Genomic DNA, 22595 nt, shown 5'->3' on the forward strand with positions numbered 1-22595 from the left:
CGGAGCCGATCCTGGCTCCGCCGTCATTGAAGGGATTTCTGTTACAGAATCCCCTTGCGGTTTTCCATCTGACCCCCGTATTCAGAATATGGCAGTCGGAGTGAAAGATCAGTATCTTGGGTAGAGAGCCTCCGACCGCTGGTCAGAGGCTCTCCACTCGACATCCAAATCGAGCTCTTGGTGTTCTTTAATTAAAAAAACACACACACATGCACCATTATTTGTTTAGCACTAGAGAGGCTTCTGTCCTGCAATGAATGATGAAGAAAGCATGCAGCATGCACATGCTAGTATGTATGAAAACAGCTTGCTCAGAATAAGATGAACCCTGCTATATATACAAGGCACTCCCTTGCCCCAGTGACGCTGGTCAGCTAAGTGGTTCTCAGCCATGAAGTGCACCAGAGATGCTGAATTTGGCACCAAGTGTTGTTCCCCATGCTGTTTGCTGTAGCGGTTGGGAGCCGAGGGTTAATGACATTGTAACTGGCCAATGGATGAAGATCGCTGACAAAGAACCCCATATGTATGTATATAAAATATACATATTGTTTTAAGAAAAGTAATATTCTGTCAGAACAATTAAAGCTATCTCAGCGGCCACAACAAAAAATATGCTGATTCTTTGTGAAATGTATTTGTAGCATTCTGATATCAAAGTAAATCACTTTTTGCTATTGTCTAATGCTGAGTGGTGAAAAATGCGTGTGAAAGGTCAGTGGCATCCTTCAAATTTTGAACAGGTGCAGCACCGAAACTAAGATTGTGCAGCGCCAGGTGCAAGCATGCATTCAAAAGCTTTTTTGGAGGAGGGCAGCACTTAAATGCGTATCTAGAGCATAGTTACTTAGGCTATGGTCGGGCTGTTACAAATAACAGTGACCTATAAGTTAATGGCTACATCTCAGTACTTGAAAAATCCAAAGATTCAACACAAATTCCAGTATTTTCTAAATGGCCTCAAACTTTCATTTTGCTCCAATTTTCCAACAAAGTATCCATGTTTCATCTTGAAATCATGACTGCCTTAATTTATGTCTGCAATCCTGCATATCATGTTCTCTCCAGTCCTCATCAGAAAGGCTTCTGAGTCAATGCGGAACACAGCTTTGCTTTAACCAGTGTAATTTTTTTTAATGATCATTTGTGAGTCTCTGTTTAAGAGACAGAGTGAAACCGAAAGGGCTGTTACAAATAACAGTGACCTACTAGCTAATGGCCACTTCACAGTACTTGGAAGATCCAAAGATTCAACACAAATTCCTGTATTTTCTAAAAGACCTCAAACTTCTAATTTTTTCCAATTTCCAAACTAAGGGCCCCATTAGGATGGTGGGCGGATCGCCACCGCCGGCCTGGTGGGGGCGTTCAGCCCGCCATCTGTACAGGAATGACCCCTGCCATATTATGATGGCTGGGCGGGTCCGAGGCCGACGGAAAGACCATCCGCTGCTTTTCCGGCAGTCGACATGTCGACCGGGCGGAAAAGGGTTCTATATGGTGGCGGTGTCTTTCAGACACTGCCAGCCATATTAGAATGTGCTATTGTGAATGCCATTCCGAGTCTGCTTTGGCGGACCCATGCGGGCCCCCATGGACTCCTGGGGTGTGGGGGGTGCACACCTTTCAAAGAACAACATGGCAGGCACCGCGCGGTGCCTGTCACGTTGTGCTTTGAAATACACAACATGTATTTTTAGCATTGCGGCGGACGAGGCTTTAAGCACCGCCCGCCGCAATGTTAAAAATACGGGATGCACCTGCCACTGTGGCGGGCGCATCCTAATTGCTCCCACGGGACCCCCGCCTTTATGGCGAGCGGTCCCTTTCACCGTGAGGATGGCGGGCGGTTAATGGGGGCCTAAATATCCATGTTTCATCTTGAAAACATGACTGCCTTAATTTAAGTCCACAATCTTCCAAAGCATGTTCTCTTCTGAGGTAATATTGCCAAAATGCAGAACATTCAACACAAATTCCAGTATTTCTAAATGGCCTCAAACTTTAATTTTGCTCCAATTTCCCAACTAAATATCCATGTTTCATCTTGAAATCATGACTGCCTGCATTTAAGTCCACAATCCTGCCTGGCATGTCCTCTTTAGTCCTCATCAGAAGGGCTTCTGAGTCAATATTGTCAAAATGTGGAACACAGATTTGCTTTAACCAGTGTCATTTTTTTAAATGATCATTTGTGAGTGTCTGTTTAAGAGACAGAGTGAAACTGAAAGTGCTTTTGGGAAACAGGAGCTGAGAAAGAGAATGATATAAGCATGAGGACCCCAGTGTGAGGTATGTTAGGTGTGTAAGACGAGAAAGTAAGTGGGATTTGTGAGGGAAAGAGGATTAGAACGAGGTAACGGAAGGCGTTAATGTATTTGTGCGAGGGGCATTTCATTGAGAGGTGATAGTGCGAGATTGTGTATGAGTGAAAATTGATTGGTAAGCGGAGTGTGTGGCACAGACAAGAGGGTCTTCCAGAGAAGGGCGTGAGGAGAAGTTGTGATTAGAAGATATGGGAAAGGCCAATGTGAGAAAGGAGTATATGAGATACCACAGTGAGGTGACTGTGAGAAGGAGTAATGTGTCTGGTGATCTGTGGGAAATGAGAAATACAGAGAGAACAACGTATCAGAGAATGGACAGTATTGGGTATGAAAGAAAAGTGTGAGAGAAGTGCATTTAAGATACAGGAAGAAACCTGGAGGATTGAGAAAAAAGTGTGAGGCTTATACATTTAACAAAAGGAAGGGGGATGAATGATAAAGAGTTGAAGGGAGTATATGTGAGGGAGGCGTGGCTGGAATGCTGGCCTGATCAGATGGACTAAGCTGTGCTAAGTGTGTGCCCCTGGAATAATTCTGCTTAATCCTGCCACCCATCACCTCCCACAACTCTGCTATCTTATCTGCGGTAGCTGCTGAATTCGGAGGCCTTGTTCCAAACGTTGCCCGGCTCGGGCTTGAATGGAGTGGGCTTTGACTGCTATAACTGTGGTGGCGAAGGGGCTGGACACAGGACTGTGGCCTTGGGGTACAGAGAGGCTGAAGAACAGGTGCAGCAGTACCCGAGAGCTATGCACAGCGGGCCGACCAGCTGCACCTCTATGTATCCCGGAGCTGTGAGGATGTGTGCTGACCAAAACAGCAAGGGTGAACTGGGTGATGCCATGCGCAGGGGCCTCGGTGTCTCGCTGCCTGGGCCTTCTGCTGCCATTACCTCCTCACCTTCTGGGAACAGCGTTCATTTATCAGAACTGAGGGGCATATTACCAAGGGCCTTATCGCCGCTTTAGCGGGAATTTTTCCGGCTAAAGTGGCGATAATTTTATCGCCCTATTACCTAGCTGTTGCTAACACCATTTAGCGACAGCTAGTAGGAGATAGCGATCATCTTGGGGCCCACTTTGCATGTCAGCGATATTTATCGCTAATGACATGCAGAGTGGGCGTGCCAAGATGTTAGCGACTGGAAACAGTCGCTAACATCGCTATCTCCTATTACCTACTTTTGGAAATAATCACGCTAAGCGTGATTATCTCCAAAAGCTAACGCCTGCCCAGAGCAGTTCTTAGCCATGTTATCCAATGGTAGGTGGATAACATGGCTAAGAGCATTAGCTCGGTAATGCATGAATATCGCCGACTTTACAGCGATATTCATGCATTTCGGCCGATTTTTATCGCTTAGGAGATAAACCTTGATAATTGCAGGGTTTCTAAGCGATAAAAGTAGGCGAAGCACGGCAATAACATTATTGCCTCTAACCAAGCTTAGCGATAATTATCGCTTATTCTTGGTAATATGCCCTTAGGTGTATGTGCGGAGTCCTGTGACAGGATGCGCCCGCTGAATAATTTGCCTTGAAAAGAGTAAAGAGAAAAGAGCAAGTGAGCTGATTCAGTCTGCCACACTTTCAGAGATACAGAACTCATAGCCAGGAGGCCTGCGCTAATCCACTGAGACAACACCCTGTATCCAGAGGCTCCCTTCCATCCCTGTGTAAGGGACAGTATGCCAACACTGCATGGACTTGAAATTCTTGACCCTCTATGGTAACAATGGCAACCAGGTTTAAGCTAAGAGCGGGGCCTTACTTCCCCCACCATGAGGGACCCTAGCACCGGGAGCTCCATTGGCAAGCTAGGAAAAGCCCCAAAGGGTTGAATGCTGTGTTTGGCACCTACACTTTCCTCCTGGTGATGGCCTGTCATTGATCCTTAGCAACTAGTGGTGGAACTGGATTTTAAAGTTGATGCCTCGATGGTGAAACCTAAAGAGGTGAAAATGGTCCTGGGTATTTCCCAGGATGTAACATCCTCGCTCCTGATCCAGTTTAGGAAAGGATCATTGGACCAGGTGGAATATACCTTGGAAAAGCACACTAGTCAGTTTGTATGGCTACACTGGACATTAACAATTCATTTGAAATGAAAATCGACACAGTTACTATTGAGGTGTCTCTGTTACACACTGCCATAAGAAACTATTGGAATGTGAGGATGAAACATAATCATCACTGAGAGCACAGCATCACATGGTAACAGACATATAAGGCCAGCTGCAACAGGGGGTAACAGAGGTAATAGTGTTCCGGATAAGCGCAGAAGATGCTGAAGGCTGATCTAGGCACAATAACATTCAGCTGCTGGGAATTCCGAAAAAAGCAGAGGGCCCTAATACCGAGCTCTTCATGGAACTATGGCATATGGAGACCGTGCTAGCTGGCAAGCTCCTTAAATTCTTCATTATTGAGAAAGTGCATTGAAACCTGGGGCATCTGCCAAATCTGGGTGCAACGCCTTCCCAGATTGAGAGTCTGCTCAGTTACAGAGACAGAGACCTACTCCTCCAGCTTTTCTAAGCTAAGAGACTGTAGTCCGTTGATGGGAACACTGTCTGAATATCCGGATTATACTGCAACTGTCCAAAAGCAATGAAATTCCTGCATGGTGGTCAAGTGGCAACTATGTCAATTGGGTTCGAAATATGCCTTCCTTTCCCAGCAAAACTGTGTGCGGAGGAGAGAGACTACATATATTTTCCACCCCTGAGGAAGTGAGGACCTGGTTACACTCCAAGGAATGATGAGACAACTGGAGGAGGCTGGGAACAGAAATAAACAGTGGAAGCGATATAACAGATCTGCTCGTAACTGCCCCAGGAGGACCAAGAAGCTAAAAGAAAGAGGGCAAGTAGTGACAGAAGCTATGCACTATCACAAGAACTTATTTGAGGTGCTGGACTCCATTTGGGGCTTGGACTTGGACACGAACACCGGCGGCTTGGATGCCTCAAGTGAGGTGCGGCAGCTTGATACTGCACTGACTCCTAGATTGACTGATCACCTCTAGGCATTGGAGCTTAGGAGACATTAGGACATGTACAAGTAACATTTCCAAGGAGTTGTTTAGGTTGGGGTGGGAGGAACAGGGACCTGCCCAACAGGTGCTTATACCTACAGAAACACCCCCCTTCCTGAAATGAACTTTGACATGAATCTCCAGGCACAGGCACGAGGGAGTTTTCCCTTGCTTGCTTTCTAGGCAGGCAGTCTCCACCCCTGATATACCACAAGAAAACAAGCTCCACATAGTGGTAAATTCAGGAAGGGTCCCACAGTGTTGTGCTTTAACCTTAACAGCATAATGATGCATGTACGAGTACTAACACGGAATGTGCAGGGGCATACCTCACTGAGGAGGTGCTACAATATACAAGCATACCTTGAAAGGCAAAAAGCCAGCGGCAGCACCTCCGTTATGGTCGAGGAGCACTGCCCCGCCTGTTGCAAGTGCAGCAGGCACACACATTAATAAAATGGTAATAAATACCACTTAATTAATGTGTCCCAGGCTTGCATTGTTACAGCCCGATGGCAGGAGGTGGGGCTGATTAGTACAATTGCACTATTAATGCAATCCCTAGCCAGTGCACATGTCGGATTGAGCGCTGTCTTGAGCCGGACAATATGACATGCACACTTCAGAGCCTACAATCCCAGGGCTTTGAAACAGGTGAGGGATTGCAACTTCAGACCTCCGCCTCAAAATGAGAGCTGGGTTAGCCTACTTCAACCAATCGATTGGTTGATTTAGCATTTGTACAAGGAGGGAATTCCTTCCTTTTCTGTCTGCGCTGAGGAGAGCGCCAGGAGGACAAACGAGACCGCATCCACAGCTGCAGCCACCAAGCCAGTATATGTGGTAAATGTTGTGGGCATCACGCCTCACCATATTGTAATGCTAACGGCCGCTGGTGCTGAAAGCCCAAGTGACCTTCTTGCAGGAAACAAACTTAACAAGCATGGATGGTCAAGCCTTGCAAAAAAGTTGGATAGACAAAGTATATTACACAGCCTACTCCATATCTATGAGGGGAGTACTTATATGGATCCTTCTGGCTTTCCATTTTACCTTCCCTTGGTAATTGTGGATAAGGAAGGGTAGGCGTGGCTATGCCAGCACTGGCGACAGACATGCTTCAGTAGAGCTCCGTCAGCGGCTCCCCTATCTGGCCGCGTATCCCCGTCCACAGATATCCGCCGGGGCTAAAAGCTCACACAACCACACTGGGAGCTGTCCTTATTATCCAGTGAGGAGAGCGGCGGTGGGGATGAGGGAATCAGCGGCACGCTCCTTCGGCTCGGGGCTGCCCAACACATCGCTGTCATCCCAGGGATGTTCTTTACGGGTGAACTGGGCAAAATCAGGAGTCTACCCCTTTAGCAATGACACGGTGGAGACAAACGTGGTTATTAATGGCTCCACTCTCACTTGGCACCCCACCACGTTACATTTTCTCGGCGTCTTTATATGCTGATCGCCCACCGATATACTGGAAGGAAACCTAACCAGAGCTATCTCTGCTGCTAGGGCCCAAACACACTTCTGGAACTCACTTCCACTGAATGTCATGAGCCACATCACATTGATAAAGATGATAATCTTACCAAAATTATTATACTACTTTTCGAATCTCCCGATCTATGTCCCTGCCGAACAATTCAGTGAAGTAGAGCTTCTGTTTCGTGATTTAATCTGGATCAAGGGAAGGCCCCGGGTTGCATTGTGGAAATTTTACACCCCCACCAGCCAAGGAGGGCTGGCAGTCCCAAACATGGAGCTATTTGGCGTCCCAGCTACAATGGGTGACGAGGTGGCTGAGTGGTAAGGGATTAAAAAAAACAGCAACCAAGCATCAGTAATGGACACAATCTCAGATCTATCACTTGTTCCACCCTATCGCCGGACTCCTGCACCCATCCCAGATACATCTGAAGCTGGCACGTAGGTATTACAAGAGGAGCCTCTACCTTACCTGAGATGTGACCCCCTATGCCCCGATATTGCCACTCACTGGGACGCCCAGAGGGAGGACAGGCACCTCAGAAGGAATTCTTGAACACTGGCACGCAGCAGGCCTGGATACTTTGGGCGACCTCTATGCAGACGGCTCCCTGCTCTCTTTCGAGACACTTTAAGAGGACCATGACTTATTTCTTTCTTTATTTATTTATTGGGTTTATATAGCGCCAGAATCGACTCAAAGAGTATCTCTGCCCTTGGGTGGGTGCATATTAATCCAGGGAGAGCTGCTAAGTTATTTAGAAACAAATAGAGTGGTTTTAAGCAATTTTCTAAAAACAAGATGATTTGAGCATTCTCTTAATGAAAGAGGGAGGTCATTCCAATGTTTGGGGCCGAGGTATGAAAGAGACTTGCCTCCCTGTCTTTCTTTCCTGATTCTGGGAACTATCAGCAAGGATTTGGTGCTGGAACGCAGGGTTCTCAATAGGTGGTAGGGAATGAACTTTTCAGATAGATAGCTGGGACCAAGATTGTGTAGTGCCTTGTGAACGCTGCAGCATATCTTAAACTTTATTCGTTGGCGTATTGGGAGCCAATGTAATTTTAGAAGGAGAGGTCGGGATGCTGATCTAGATGGCATGTTCAAAACCAAATGGGCTGCCGTATTTTGCAACACTTGTAGTTGCAAAAACTTACCGGCAGGACAATTCCTTCTGCACAATACTATTACAAGAGCCCTATCGGTGGCATGGGGGACATAATGACTGAACCGACAATACATCTGCTGCTGCAGTACTTACACATTATGGGAGCAGGCTCACACATAGTACATTGGCTGGTGGAATCTCTGCTTAAACACACGCTGAACTCCATGTTGAGCCTTTGTACACAATGGGAAACTGATAGAGGGCAACCATGGACAGAGAAGGAATGAGGCACAATCCTTGCTAGATCCTCATACATACCAAGGAGCTCAAAGTTTAAGCTCATTCAAATGTATATAATACAGAGGGTATACCTCTTGCCCGATAACATACATCAGTATTTTAACATTGCCACCTCTGCATGCCCGCCATGTCAACGGATAAAAGGGGAGTTTCTAAAGATGCTCTGGTCCTGCACCTCCCTTCAAACCTATTGGCACACAGTTACCGCAGCACTTGCGAGCTGCACTGACGTGCCACTGCCGCACACATGGGAGGTCTGTATACTGGGCCTGTATGCCAGGTTCAGAGACCTGGGACTGATAGTGGCGAAGCTCCTAATTACAAAGAGATGGAAACACAATGCCCCCCAGTAATAATAAGTTGGGAAAAATCACTCAAGGTGTAGGCTCAAGCAGAAAGTACAACATTTCATGAAGAGGAAACTGCAGTACTACGCAAGTACCCAATAGCGCAATATTGGGACACCATCTTTACAGCATTCACATACAGGTGCAGTAACAACGGCAACACCCCCGGCGATGAGCTAACAAAAGCACGGAGCCCAAGCATGTAGACACACGTCATCAAATACCTGCTAAGTGACCTACGACGAAGCACGCATGTGGCCTAAATCCACCGCCACATACACACTCAGGATGTCAACTGCTCACCCAGCGAACCCGGCTACCAACATTGTGCATGAGCCAACATGCCACCCTGACAAGCTATTAGACTACGCATGTACAAGGTGCACATACCCAGGCCCGGCTGCGATACGTTCTTGATGGCAAGCTTAGAAAGTTATTAGTTTAGTGGATTAAAATAGATATATCTTATTAGCATACCCAACAGCTCTCCTGGTTGTATACAGGGTTGACCGTATATACATAACCTCCATAATATACGCCACTGTGCATTACACGTGATGATTGAACGCAATCGTGCTCAACACGATTGTGTGCCTCACGGGTACTATTGTCTGTAAACAAGGGAAAGAAGTGACACAGAACACAAAAGACTTGGTGCATAATTGTTCACTTTAATACCATAAATACAGAAGCATATGTATACATATTCTGAAGATGTACCTATGTTATAAACCTCAGCTACATGTACTCTTTCACAATGTATGCTCATATATGTATAAATACAGTTGTGAACGACCTCGGTCTGTTAAAAATAAAAAAACGCATTAAGGATATTTAAAAAAAAAAAAAGAAAATGGTGGATAAGGAAGGATGCTTCGTACTCCTGGCGGGACAGTTAGATAGGAAGGACTTAGCATTCCTTAATATATATGCACCCATTACAGATCAATGTACCTTTCTGGATACTTCGCCCTGACTAGAATTACTCATTTCCCCTTAATGGTGGGAGGAGAATTTAACATGCTCCTTGATAGATCGTACCCTCCACTGCCCGGCGCTATCCGACAAAATATTGCTCAGTGGTTCTGGGAATGGGTGACGTATTGGGACTTGACAGATGCATGGAGACTCCTTAGTTCTCTCCAAAGGGAGTACGCCTAATATTTGGAGGTGCACTTGCTGTATGTGCAACTAGACAAGATTCTATGCAATGCAGCACTGCAAGCGGAAGTACTGACAGCAGAATAATTAGCTTGGGCATAATCTGAGCATGCTTTATTCATGATTACCCTACATTGGGACACCCCTAGGCTCCTTATCCCCTGAGGTTGGAGGCATAACATTATGCTGCTAGAGGACCTGGTTTTCTGAGACACATTGGACGAAGCTATCATTAATTTCTTTAGGGAGAATGGGAGAACAGCAACCTCTAGAGTAGGAAGCTTTTAAAGTGGTGCTGTGTGGAATAGGCATATCAACTACATGTGGGGTCTGGGCAGAACTGCATGCAGATATCCTAAAACAGTAAGAATCACTCCACAAGTTAGAAAAACTGATAAGTGAACACTTCACTATTGAAACTAGGCTGCATAAAGAACAGGAATCCCTCCGGGCCCTACTAGAGAGATTGTGCAACTATGGCTACCGCTTCTATTTGACTTAAACCCATGACAAGTGTGATAAAACTTGCAAGCTACTTGCTTGGCTTGCCAACCCTGATAAATGAGGATCACCAATACTCAGCATCAGGAACGTGTGAAATTACACTGTCCAATCGCAAGATGGAAATTAATTGAGCGTTCCTTTACTACTACACATGTCTATATGCATGGGTAAGATGAGCGGAGCACAGGCGATTCACAAATATGTACTTGACGCTCAGTAGAGGCACCTTCCAGTAGCAAAGGAAAACTCTTTGGGTGAAGCTATTACATTGCTAAAAGCTAGGGGAGTGATTAAGGCTATGGCACAGGCAAAGGTCCCGGGCATGGACGGCTTCCCTATCGAGTGCTATGCAACCTATGTGAATCGCCTGGTCTCCTGACTGACATCAGTGTTTAATGCGGCAGCATCTGTGAAGCATTAATGACAGCACTCCTTAAACCTGGGTGAAACAGTGAGGAGGTTGGGGCGTACAGACTTCACTCCGTGCTGAATTTTAATTATTAGATTTTCAGTTGCATACTGGCTGACAGATTATCATCCTGAGACAAATTCACCCTGACCAGCCAGGGTTTATTACCAGACGTAGCACCTTCCAAAAAGCGATTCATTCAAATAATGGATCACTCCAAACTACTCCCTTGGCACTGGCGATAGATGTTGAAAAGGCATTTGACTACCTGTCTTGGGATTTACTGTACATCATGATTAGGGCTCCCGGTTTTATGGCATTTATTTTTTTCACATTTCCGTCTGTATTTATCCATATTTATTTTTTTATAATTTTATCTGTATTTATCCGCATTCATTTTTGTGGCAAGCAAAAGAAGACGCAGCAGCTAGTATTTTTTCACATTTATTTTAATAGACAATGCACACTTTTTGCAGTTTTTTAAAATGAATTTTTTGTTTAAATCATTTTTATTAACCATTTTTTTGGTTGCTTTGCACATCGCTCAGTAAAACCGTACAATCAGAGCAGCATTCATGTAACAGACGGGAAAAGAATAGGTACACTATGAGTGGGTATGACATAACAGTGCAGATACACGGTTGCGTTAATCATAACCAATCTTGTGGCAATATCTCAAGGAAGACAAAATAATGCTGCTAGATCTATACATCAGATAGTATGCGAATAGTTTTAGGAACTGTGCAGTTCAAACATAACCCGGGACATAGGGTGCAACAAAATGAGGATAACGAAAATGAAGGAAGGGCAGGGTAGAGTCGTGTAAGACCTGCCGCCATATCTAAATTCGCTGGAGGGCCTCAGACACGGTACGGGGGCGGTGGCTGTCCGAATGTCGGTGGTGTTTCACATATAAGTCAGCAAGGGGGTGGGGCTGTTTCCCTGAGTGATGAGCCTCTGTGATGCCATCGGGTATCCCGCATCTGTGTCTGCCCCCGAAAGTCTCGAAACCATCTCATCCCTTTGGGGTGCCAGGGGGAACATGCGTATGCCAAGCAGGTCCTCTCTGCGTAATACTGCACCCTTCGTCCTCGCCCAATTGAGTAAGGAACTGTGCCAGGCAAGAGGGAGCAGTGGCAGGGGAGATTTCCATTGCTTGGGAAGCAAGCGTTTGGCCGTTATGAGACCGAGATCTAGAAACCGCGTGGCAGCTCTGTATTTCTTGTTTCTACTGAAGAGGTGTAACACGTGGGCTTCCCAAGTCAGGGGAAGGGTGCGGGAGGTGCAGCTCACGAGAGTATTGGTCACCGTGTTCCAATAGTCAGTCAGGACTGGACACCCCCAAAGCATATGTATTAGGTCGGCATCCAATTGTCGGCATCTGGGACAAGCTGCATCTACGTGGAGGAAGTACCTGTTGATGTGGGCTGTGGTAAGGTAGGCCTGGTGGAGTATGAACAATTGTATCTGTCGAGATCATTTTTTCCGGAGGATGCGGTTCGGGCCGCCACGAGCAGCCAACCATTCCCTATCTGTAAACGCTCTACCTAGTGCCCCCTCCCAGCGAAGTCAGAATCAGGTGAGATCTGTTTCAGTGTGTTGTCGGAGTGAAGATGCAAACCAGTGCATGAGGTGTTTCCCTCTCTCCATCACGTGTAGATACTGCAGTGTGTGATGTAAGGGAGGTTCCTGGGCAAGTGCTCCCCATTTGGATGTTAACATAGCTTAGAGTGTTCTGTGTATTAGAAACTGCCCAGGATGTACATTCTCCCCTGTTATGAGTTTCTGGAATGGGGTTAGAGCACCTTATTGGAAGAGGTCCTCCACATCCTGTATCCCCTCGGAGGACCAGTGATGTAACTCCGCCGCCATCGTGTAGGTGCAGCCCCCTGGTGTTCTCAATAGCGGGATGGCGGGTGCGTATGGGATGGTGGTCCTACTGAGGAAAAGACACCTCCGGAAGCATTTGCGTGCGACATTGAGGAGAAAAACATCTGGGGCCCTAAGTGTAAAGCAAGGGTAGAAAATCTGAAGGAGGGTTGACAGCGGTAACAAAGGTTGCATAGAGGCCGTGTCTTGCAAATAACTGGAGGACATCCATCTGGCGATCCACAGCAGCTGGGAGGCCAGGTAGTAATGTTCGAAATTGGGTACCGCAAGGCCACCCAACTCAGTGGGCAGGAAAAGCTTTCCCATGGATACTCTATGGCATGAGGCTCCCCATATAAAATCCTGCACTATTCCTTCCCATTGCTTAAAGAAAGTGGGTGAGATGATGAGCGGTAGAGTGGTGAAATAATATAAGAGACGGGGGAGAAGCACCATCTTAACCAGGGCGATTCTACCTGATATTGCCAAGGGGAGGGTTTTCCAGAACCCCATCTGCGACCGAATCGCCGTGGTAGCGCAGACAATGTTTCCGTCGAAGAGGTCAGATCTGGCGTGATAGACCTGGACTCCTAGATAACGAAAAGGATTGGTGCACCAGGCCACTGGTGCCCCCCCCCCAAGTCTGTAGCCCGGATCTGAGATGTCCCTTAAGAACGGGGAAGAGTATAGACTTCGTCGGGTTGACTTGCAGCCCGGAAGCCCTTGCAAAAAGACTAAGGGCTCGGTCAAGGAAGTGAGGAATATAATGAAGGTCCCTGGCGTATATTAATAGGTCATCCACGTAAAGTGAAATGGTGTGTATGCCATCGCCTAGCTCGGTCCCCATATCTACTTGAGTGCGGATATGAGACGCCAGCGGCTCCACTGCTAACGCAAATATTAACGGGAACAACGGGTACCCCTGCCGTGTCCCTCGCCGTACTTGAACAGGATCTGAGAGATATGGGCCTGCTCGAACCCGAACTGATGGATTACAGTATAACAACCGTACTAAGCCGAGGAAGTAGGGTCCAATCCCGAAGCTTGTCAGGGCTGCAAAGAGGAAATTCCAGGCAGTGTATCGAAGGCCTTCTCTAGGTTTAATATCATGCAACCAGAGCGTGGCCAGATGGTTGGGAGATATTCGGCCACCCGAAAGTAGCGGCGTAAGTTCAGGGCCGTGTTACGCTGTGGGACAAATCCATTCTGGTCAGGATGTACCAGATCAGGGACTAGCAGGGCTAGCCGATTGGCCAGAACCTTTGCCAGGATCTTATAATCCGAGTTCAAGATAGCAATCAGCTGGTAGGAGCCAGGAGATGCGGGGTCCTTACCAGGTTTCTACAATGACACCACATTAGCCGTTCGTATGGATGTAGGCAGAGTCCCCTCTGAGATTGCCTCCAGGAACTCAGAGTGCAATTGCGGTACCAAATGTTCCGCATACGTTTTGAAAAACTCCATTGGTAGTCCGCCCGGTCCGGAGGACAAGGCACGTCTTCTGCTATAGGAGTGTCCAGCTACAGGGTTTGCTCTAATGATAGAGTAGGTAACTCCACTGTGTCCAGAAAGGAGCTCACGTCGTGAGCGTTACCTGTCAGGGCTGTGTTGTTGCCGTTTTTTTTTTATAGTGTGACTTTGCGCCAAAGGGACTGAAGTGCTTTACATGAGAAACAGTTTGATTACACAAGGTCATCTTCATTTTTACAGACACTGGGAAATTAAGGGATTTGGCCAGAATCATGGGATAGTGAGCCAAACCCGAAACTTGAGCCTGTATGTTCACATCTATGGTTGTTAATTCACCCCTGTGCCATGGGTAGTGAAGGTGACATCACAATCCTTTTGCCATCAACAGAGTTACTCTTGGCCCCATAGAAATAACTTAATTCCTGCTGTGCGGCTAAGAAAATAAAGGAACGTAAACAGGGCTCTTAGTTTCCTGATTTCTTCATGTTTCTCCCACAGCAATGATGACAAGGCAAGTCGGGTGGTTCACTGGCTCTGGGGTGTAGCTGCGAACCAGGCGCTGTTGTATCTTAGACGCCCAGATGTTCACGTGCACTTTTATTTAAGATGCGTCGCTGCCGTCCTCTGGGTTCAATCCACAGCGCTATGAGTTCAAGTGGCGATCACCGCCCAATATATCTCTTAACTGAAGCTGCTTAGTGGTGTAGAATGGCGTAGCAAATGTGCCACAGGCACTAAAGGAAGCTAAGGCCCCCCCCCCTTTCACACCAATCCCCAATACACTGGTTTCGTACTCATTTTGGGATGTGGGGGTAATTGAAGCCATAATCTTGCTGTGGTGCCAGGCCCTCCTTAAACTAGCTCTCTTGATGGGCCTTTCGTTTTTCTTGTACATTGACAAAAAAATTGACCTGCCTGACTCCTACACCACCACCACATCATGCAGTTTTACCACTACTACGAGACAATGAGAACATCACTGTCCTGCTGCTTGCCCATTTCTTTGCACTTTAAACTATGCCGCCGGACAGGCAGTTCCTACGAGCTGATGGTGAGACAACAGATGACGAGCGTCATGGTGTTAACAGGATGTCAGGGGCGGCAACTAACCCTGTGGCATGTTCAATACCGGTGTGATGTATTGATAAAGGCCAATACGCGCTCTCGGCCTGCTGCTGCCTGGGAGGTAGAGAGACTCGCTCATAAACAGATCAGTCTCACTTGGCAACAGAGTGCTCAGCCCAGACTCAGGAGGGCGGAGTGATTTAGAGGTGATAATAATCTGCCGGACATCACAGTAGCAGTTTCAGATTTCTTTTCCTAACCCCTGTGCGCACACCATAAAGCCGGTAAGTATTTTTCCATTTCTATTTATAAATACAGACCAAGGAATAAAAGCTTTCCGTCTGTATTTATATGTAGAAATCCGTTTAAACGGAAAACCTGGAGCCTTAATTATGATATCTAGCCTGGGCCTGGGCAGAGGATTCATCAGCGGGACTTTGCTATACACATACACACAAACCTATGGCCCATGTGTAGACAGGCTGCATCATCTTAAACAGCTACATACAGTGTAGATGCAGGCAGCAGGGTTGCCCCCTATCACCAATGCTGTTTGCGATGACCCGAGAGCCATTGGCCAATGTGCTCCATTAGGGCACCCACAATCATGGACTCCAGCTCACTAATTTCCCCATTTATTTGTCACTGTATGGTGATGATATGTTGTTGTATATGTGTAGTGTGGCTGGTGACCTACAAGGGTGATTGGGGCATTGTAGCAATTTGGAGCACTTTTGGGGCTACAAGTCAATTAGGAGAAGTCCTGTACATTCCCCCTTGTGAACCCTGGTATGGGGACCAAACCTGCGTCATTTGGGGGCTTCCTGAGGTGAAAACCACCACAATGTAATATCTATGGTCTGCATTTACAGTACAGTGGGCCAAATTTAGATTGGAAACGTTCTGACAGCTTTGTCCTCGCTGCACCCAGCAGTCAAATTCTGGTTAACACTTCCATTATCCATCACGGGCAGAAAAGTCCTGATAAAGTTTCATTCTTCCTAGACTTCTATATTACTTTACCACTCTACCCATAGTAATCCTGTGGAGGGTGTTCTGTCAAATAGATTCCTTGCAGCTTATATAGGGCACTTGTACAAAAGGGATCCCATTTACAATGGGGGGGGGGCAAAATTGGAAACTTCCTCCTCGGAGATGGGGTTGGCAGTGCCAGACTTTGAACTATTTTATCTGGTGGCTCAAATGCATAGGGCTGCACACTCACAAAAACACTGTGGGGGCGACCACAGGTGAAATAGCTCAGACTCACCACCAAGGGCTGTCTTGCCACAGCTACTTTTTGCCCCAAGAGGCCTGCTATGCACATGGGAGGAGTGGATCATGGTAGCAATCCTTCTATATACATGGAGCCGGGCACTTTGATGCACATAGACTCGGAGCCAAATGCCATGGAGCTTCCACTCCAGACTGTGTTTGCCCTGTAGCATTGGGGCAATTGGAGCAAACTCCGGGACTCGCTGGTGTCGAGAGTCACCAGGGTAGATCGCTATATTAACAGCATGCTGGCCAAATTTGTGCATAAACAATCAGCAGCTCTGGTGTGCCATTTCCTGCTCAATAGTGTGATTACTACGGTAATGCACTGATGGTGGCACACTCGATTGGCCAAGTCTGGGACTCACAAAGGTCTGCAGTATCTTTGTGAGATTTCTGGGAAGCAACGTGCAACCTTAGTCCTCTACAAGGTGCTGCTGGTTCAGATGAAATAAGTCCTCGGATCACTCAAGGAACACTGGGACCTGGACCTTAGTCTCTTATAAGGGACTTGGAATGGTCTAATGCTTTGGAGCATATTGTAAGGGTGTCGGACAATGCCTGCCGGACAATGCCTGCTTCAAACTCATCCAATACTACTATCTTCCTAGCGCATAAATTATACCTAAACGAGAGAGCGTGATGCTCCCTGCGTTTGTGAGCTGCCCTAGGTGCAGTGATGGTGATGCTGCATTCATTCACATGCTCTGGGAATGCTAGATTTTAACTCCATACTAGAATGAGGTGTGCGAAATAGTGACGATGGAGAATGGGCGATGGCTGACTCCAGGGGCATGCCTGCTGGGTTGGTTCACCAGGCCAAGGGCAGGCAGCATCTCTAATAGATTCACAGCCTTGGTGCTCATACTCACCAGACGTCAAATAATTATGGTTTGGAAGGCCTCTGGGGGCCCTAGCCTGCAAAGATAGCTGTCAGTACTCCACAAGTGGGCTAGCTGAGAGCAAGCCATGCTGCAGAGGGAGGCTAACAGAGGACTATGACCCGGGAGTTGGGAAGAAGCCTGGAATCAGGTACTGGCCAGCATACCTTATATAGGGAATCAGGGAAGGATAGTACATGGCGGGCCAATGAGAACTTACCATGAGAGCATGTGACTAGATGTGACATCCGGAATATGAGTGACAAACCATCCATGACAAGTGAACCAGAGCCCACTGTACAGCAAAGGTGGGTAGATGAACCCTAATATGCTGAAAAGCATATACCTTTTTACGATTCCTTAGATTTATAATGCAATATGCCCTTTATCTTCTAGCAGGGTTGTTGAGAGTTTCTGGTTTCATTTTATTTTTATATTATAGAATGCTTTCTCGCAGAAGGTGCTGTATCCCTAGAACTGGCTGTGTGAGGCTTCTAATGGACAGCATTCTGTACTTAAAAAACCCAGGGAAAGGAGGGAGTAAATGGGATACCATGTGTTGTACCTTTGTTGTCAAAACTCAATAAAAATAATATGTTTAAAAAAAAGTGAGTAGCTATGAGAAGATAGGGGGGCATGAGAGATATGAGAAAGGCAATTTTCGAGGAAAAGAATACTAGGTGGATATATTCAGGCTGTCACCAGCAGGGTGTGCGATATAGATATAGTATAAGCACTAAATGTGACACAGTTGCCTTTATGGGTGGCACAGAAAAATTTACTTTGAACTAAGGATGTCAAGACTCCTGCAGCTGTCCCCAGGTGGTAGAGGTGTGAGGTGCATGCATTAAAGAAAAGTAAGAGGGGTGAATGATAAAGATTTCAAGAGAGTAGATGTGAGAGGACAGTATGAGACACACGAGAGTGGAGAAAGACAATGTTGGAGTCAGTGGATGTCTAGGCTGCCACCAACAGGGTGTACCACATTTTCAGTATAAGCAGCAAATCTGGTACCATTGCTATAGCGGGTGGTATAGAAAAATGTACCTTGAAATAAGGACGGTAAGAATCCATGTTCTAGCTGCATGTAGCACAGACTGAGATAGTAGTAGTAGAGACTAGTAAGAACAAGCATTGGCACAGCCAATAGGTCTCGCCTTTGGGACCTTTTAAGTGTTTAGCCATGCAACGGTTGGTGTTGTTGCACCAAGGATATTGTGCTGCATAACTAAATACTTATAAGATCCCAAAAGCGAGACCTATTGCCTATGCCAATGCTTATTTAGCAAATGTATGTGAGCATTTAGCTTTAAAATGCACTATTTAATCCCATGTTCTTCACTTCACTTACTCACTGCAACTCGGTGCAGTACAAGCATTGCACCTCGCCCCTTTCAAAGATATTCAGCCGCCACTGCACTATGGCACCTGCAAGGAGACCAATGTTGTTAGGGGAATTTGGGGAAAGAGAAGGAACACCATTCAAGTCCCATAGAGCATACAGCAATGTGTCAAATGAATCACATAATCAAGTATGCTCTGGATTTCCAATTAAATGTGTCTGCCTTCTGGGGCGCTTGTCTTTTCCAGCAAATTGCAGATACCAGGGGTTGTGACTAACATTTCTGCCTACAACTGTTCCTAGACAATGGGGAAAGTGAGAGTGGAGAACATCATTTGCACAACCAATCACTTAACCTTCAAAATTGTCCAAGGAAGCACCTACACATTATGAAATGCTAGTACAGACCAAATATTTCTATTATAAAAGCTACAAAGTCTGTCTTGTGTTAACAAATATCCATCTTTATGTCTTTAATAATATAGTACAGAATGCAAGGAATGCACTGCTGAAGTTCAGTGGCTGCAACTTCAAAATGGATTGAGCATTTCTAGTTAAATTGCCAAAATACTACGCTCAGATGATGCGCTTTCTTGTATCAATTTACACAGAAAACAAATGTGTCCTCAAACGAACTTCTGTCTGAAAACGACATCAGAATTTTGAGTCATTCCTATTTCTAATACAGGAAATAACATCATTCAATTTGGAGCGATTCCAATGTGAAGCCTTCAGTCCTGAATAAAGGCAGCTTGAAAACCAGGGATCAAAGTTTATATGTGGGAGACTGGGAGTTACATAAGATTGTTTAAGATTATGATTACAGGCAGCAAAACCATACACTGCAAACACATTGTTTGCTTCGTTTTGCAATACAATTACCTAAAACCTATGGTGAGAGTCCTTCATAGACTGTCAAGGGGAGCCTTACCTATAGATTAGAGGAAATCCCAGCCTATATTCAATGTATAGAATTATTCGAAACCCACTCCTGCAGGTACATTGTTTTGGCAAGCTGTGTGTCAAAGGTGGATACATGCTTTACCTAGGAACTTTCTTTGTTCAAATAAAAGGTAAAGGATTATTATTTCCACTCTGAGCCTAACTAGCAAACAGTGATAAAGCCAAGAGGTCAAACTTTTACCATGTAAATGTAGAACTGTATTTAAATGCTTAAGGGAGAAGGGAGCAACTTATATGGGCTTATGCATTTTGACATTGTTATAACTATAGCACTGGGTTCATAGTTAGGTATGTCTTTATTGTATCCTGTAATGCGATACCTGTGAAAATGTACAGACATACATATAAACTGAGTAAAAATAAAACATAAATATGTACAAATACATAAGAAGGATATTCAGGAATTGTTGTGTTGTACATTAAAAGCTGTTTACTTACTTATGCTAATGCTCAATTCACACACATACAAGGAATCTTGTACTGTTGCTGAACATTGTGCATCAGTTCTGAGAGCCTGAAAAAGCAGGCTCATGGAGTGGCCCACCGTCATGGGCATGTGGATGCAATCCTCTCAGGCTCCACTCTCCACTGCACTTATCTGTCACATGCAGGCATGTAAGAGACCCAAAATGTGTCAAAACCCAGAGGACTAGCGGCGGGGGCATTTGGGGCTGCTCCGACGACTGAGACTACCCGTCCGAATTAACAGCGGCCTCAACAAAAAGGAGAATTGGACGATATCTGTGACCAGTCGATGATCGCCGCGGTGGAGGTGCTGGGGGGGGTGGGACTGAAGCCGCCCACGGAGGCTGGAGAGCACCGCATACGCGACTGCCTGACCCCAACATGGCATGGCACCAACCATGAGACTGATCTATGGGCTCCCGAGGAGGTGAGACACAGCTCAGACCTTTCTAGGCTTGCGCTGTTACGTTTGCGGCTCAGTCTTTGCCAGACTCCACCCCTCAGTAATAGTAAAAGGCCACAAACCCTCCGGGCTTCATTTAATCATCGGATTTCTCGCTTGTGGGAAAATATCCTGGTTTCCACTGAGTTTGACCCGATGGAAGTTGTCTCAAGATAGAATGGCAGGGTGCCAACAGGGGTTCCACTTTGCACCCATCCTTCCACACTTGATTGGGGTAAATTTCCTCCAGAGATGAAAATGTCCTGACCCTCAATCCTTACCCCAATGCCTTTAAAAAGGTCTCAGTGGATCTTAGGAGCTTTGGAGCACCCGAAACACGGTTAAAGCGGTTAAATCAAAACAACGAAGCAGACTCCCTGGCCTTCTTTCAATCGATGGAGGGTCAGTGACGAGGTCAGCATCTTGCCCCAGGGGTCACAGTTGGACCTGTGCCCGGGTTCATGTATTGGATTGGATGCTGCTCCTCAGCAGACACCTTCTGGCGTCATGTGAGGATTCAGGCACATCGCTTGGCTTCAACATAAAACGACTTAAAGTGCTAGCTAGAGGCTGACCCTGGATTACTCCTTCTAGGACAGGAGGCAGTTTGTGCTTGCATTTCAAGGGCACGTGTGAGCAGAGGCGATGAGCCAGTCTGACCATTCGTCTGGGTCAGTCTTGAACAGTGGTCGAAGTGGCCAGGATCGGAAGGGCATGGCGTGCCCCTACTTCTTTTATTAAAAAGATTCCATTCCCCTACTTTTTCTTTTCAAAACTGTGTCCCAAGACATCAGAAATAGCAAATGCATTCAAAAAAGGCTGTGCTTGCTTTTGTGAACGTTCGGGAAGGGCAGAGAAGGAAAAGGACTCTGTCTCTTCCTTACTGCCCAGAGCAGACACAGACAATGTCCTCTTCTATTCTGTGCTGGAAGCTGCCCCCACCCCCTCTCTCTTCCTATCATTCCCTCTCTTTCTGTCTTGCTCCTCACTTATGGAAAACCGTGACTTGAAGAAACGGTTCACAACCTCTCTTTCCTTCTTTCAATTAGTTGCTTCCCTATGAAATGGATCCAAAAAAGACAAGCGCGCGCCTCGCGCTGGCAGCAGGGGCAGGAAAGAGAGGAGGGGGCCTGCGCCTGTTTCCCTTGCGGGAGCGAGCAGGAAACCATATGGTTTCAAGGCTCGCTCCCGCAAGGGAATCGCCAAACGTGCACTCGTGTGCACGTTTTTGGGGTCAAAACAGAATCGATCACTAAAGTTCTCCTATACAGCGCATGCGCGCTGCGTAGCCGAGACCTAAAAAAGTGAGCATGTGAGAGGTAGAGGGGTGAGAAAGTAAGAAAAATTATTGTGACAGACATATGTAAATAGATTAGATTGGGGTAGAATCAGTGAGAGGGGGCAGATGTGAATGAAGAGTGTTAAAGGTAAGAGAAAAGAGTGACAATACAAATCAAAGTGAAGCAAGAGAAAATTATCAGAGAAATGTAAGTCAAAAAGATGCACATTAGACAGAGTGAAGGAAAGAGAAGGTAAATCATGCGAAAGGTCCCAAAGGAGAATATGGATTGATGAACTGTCTGCATGGAGAAAGGTTTGGAGAAATTAATATCTAATAGAGAAAGGGGAAATAGAGAGACAGAAGGGGTAATGGTTGATGAATTTAAAAAAACAGCATAGAGGTAATTGTTTCGTTTTTTTTGCCAATTTTCTTTAAATAGATCATACTGGTGGGCACATGTGGTTGCCTCTATTCTCTTTTACACCACAAGTAGGGGAGGTCTCTATATCGGTAAAGCAAGGGCCACGCCTTTTAAATCCAAGTTTTATTGACAATGTGCCTGTGAATGGTAGCAGTTAGATCTAAAAGAATTTACAGCAGCAAGACTGCAGGATATGACACCAGGAGTTACAGCAGTGGCAGCAAATCTCCGAGTGACAGCAGCAGAAATTTCAGAATGTTGATGTGGAATAGCTCCTAAGTGAGAATAGTGTTACAACTCATATATTCACTCACCAACCTACACTTTCCTCCCAGTGAATTAAGCACCTACATTACAAACCATATGTAATCTACATATCACTCGTGCCTTAACCATGCATGTTCTGTGACCGCGGAAGATTGTACAAGGTAAGTCTGCTGAA

The sequence above is a fragment of the Lissotriton helveticus genome, chromosome 3_1 (assembly GCF_964261635.1).
Source record: "Lissotriton helveticus chromosome 3_1, aLisHel1.1, whole genome shotgun sequence".
Taxonomy (NCBI): domain Eukaryota; kingdom Metazoa; phylum Chordata; class Amphibia; order Caudata; family Salamandridae; genus Lissotriton; species Lissotriton helveticus.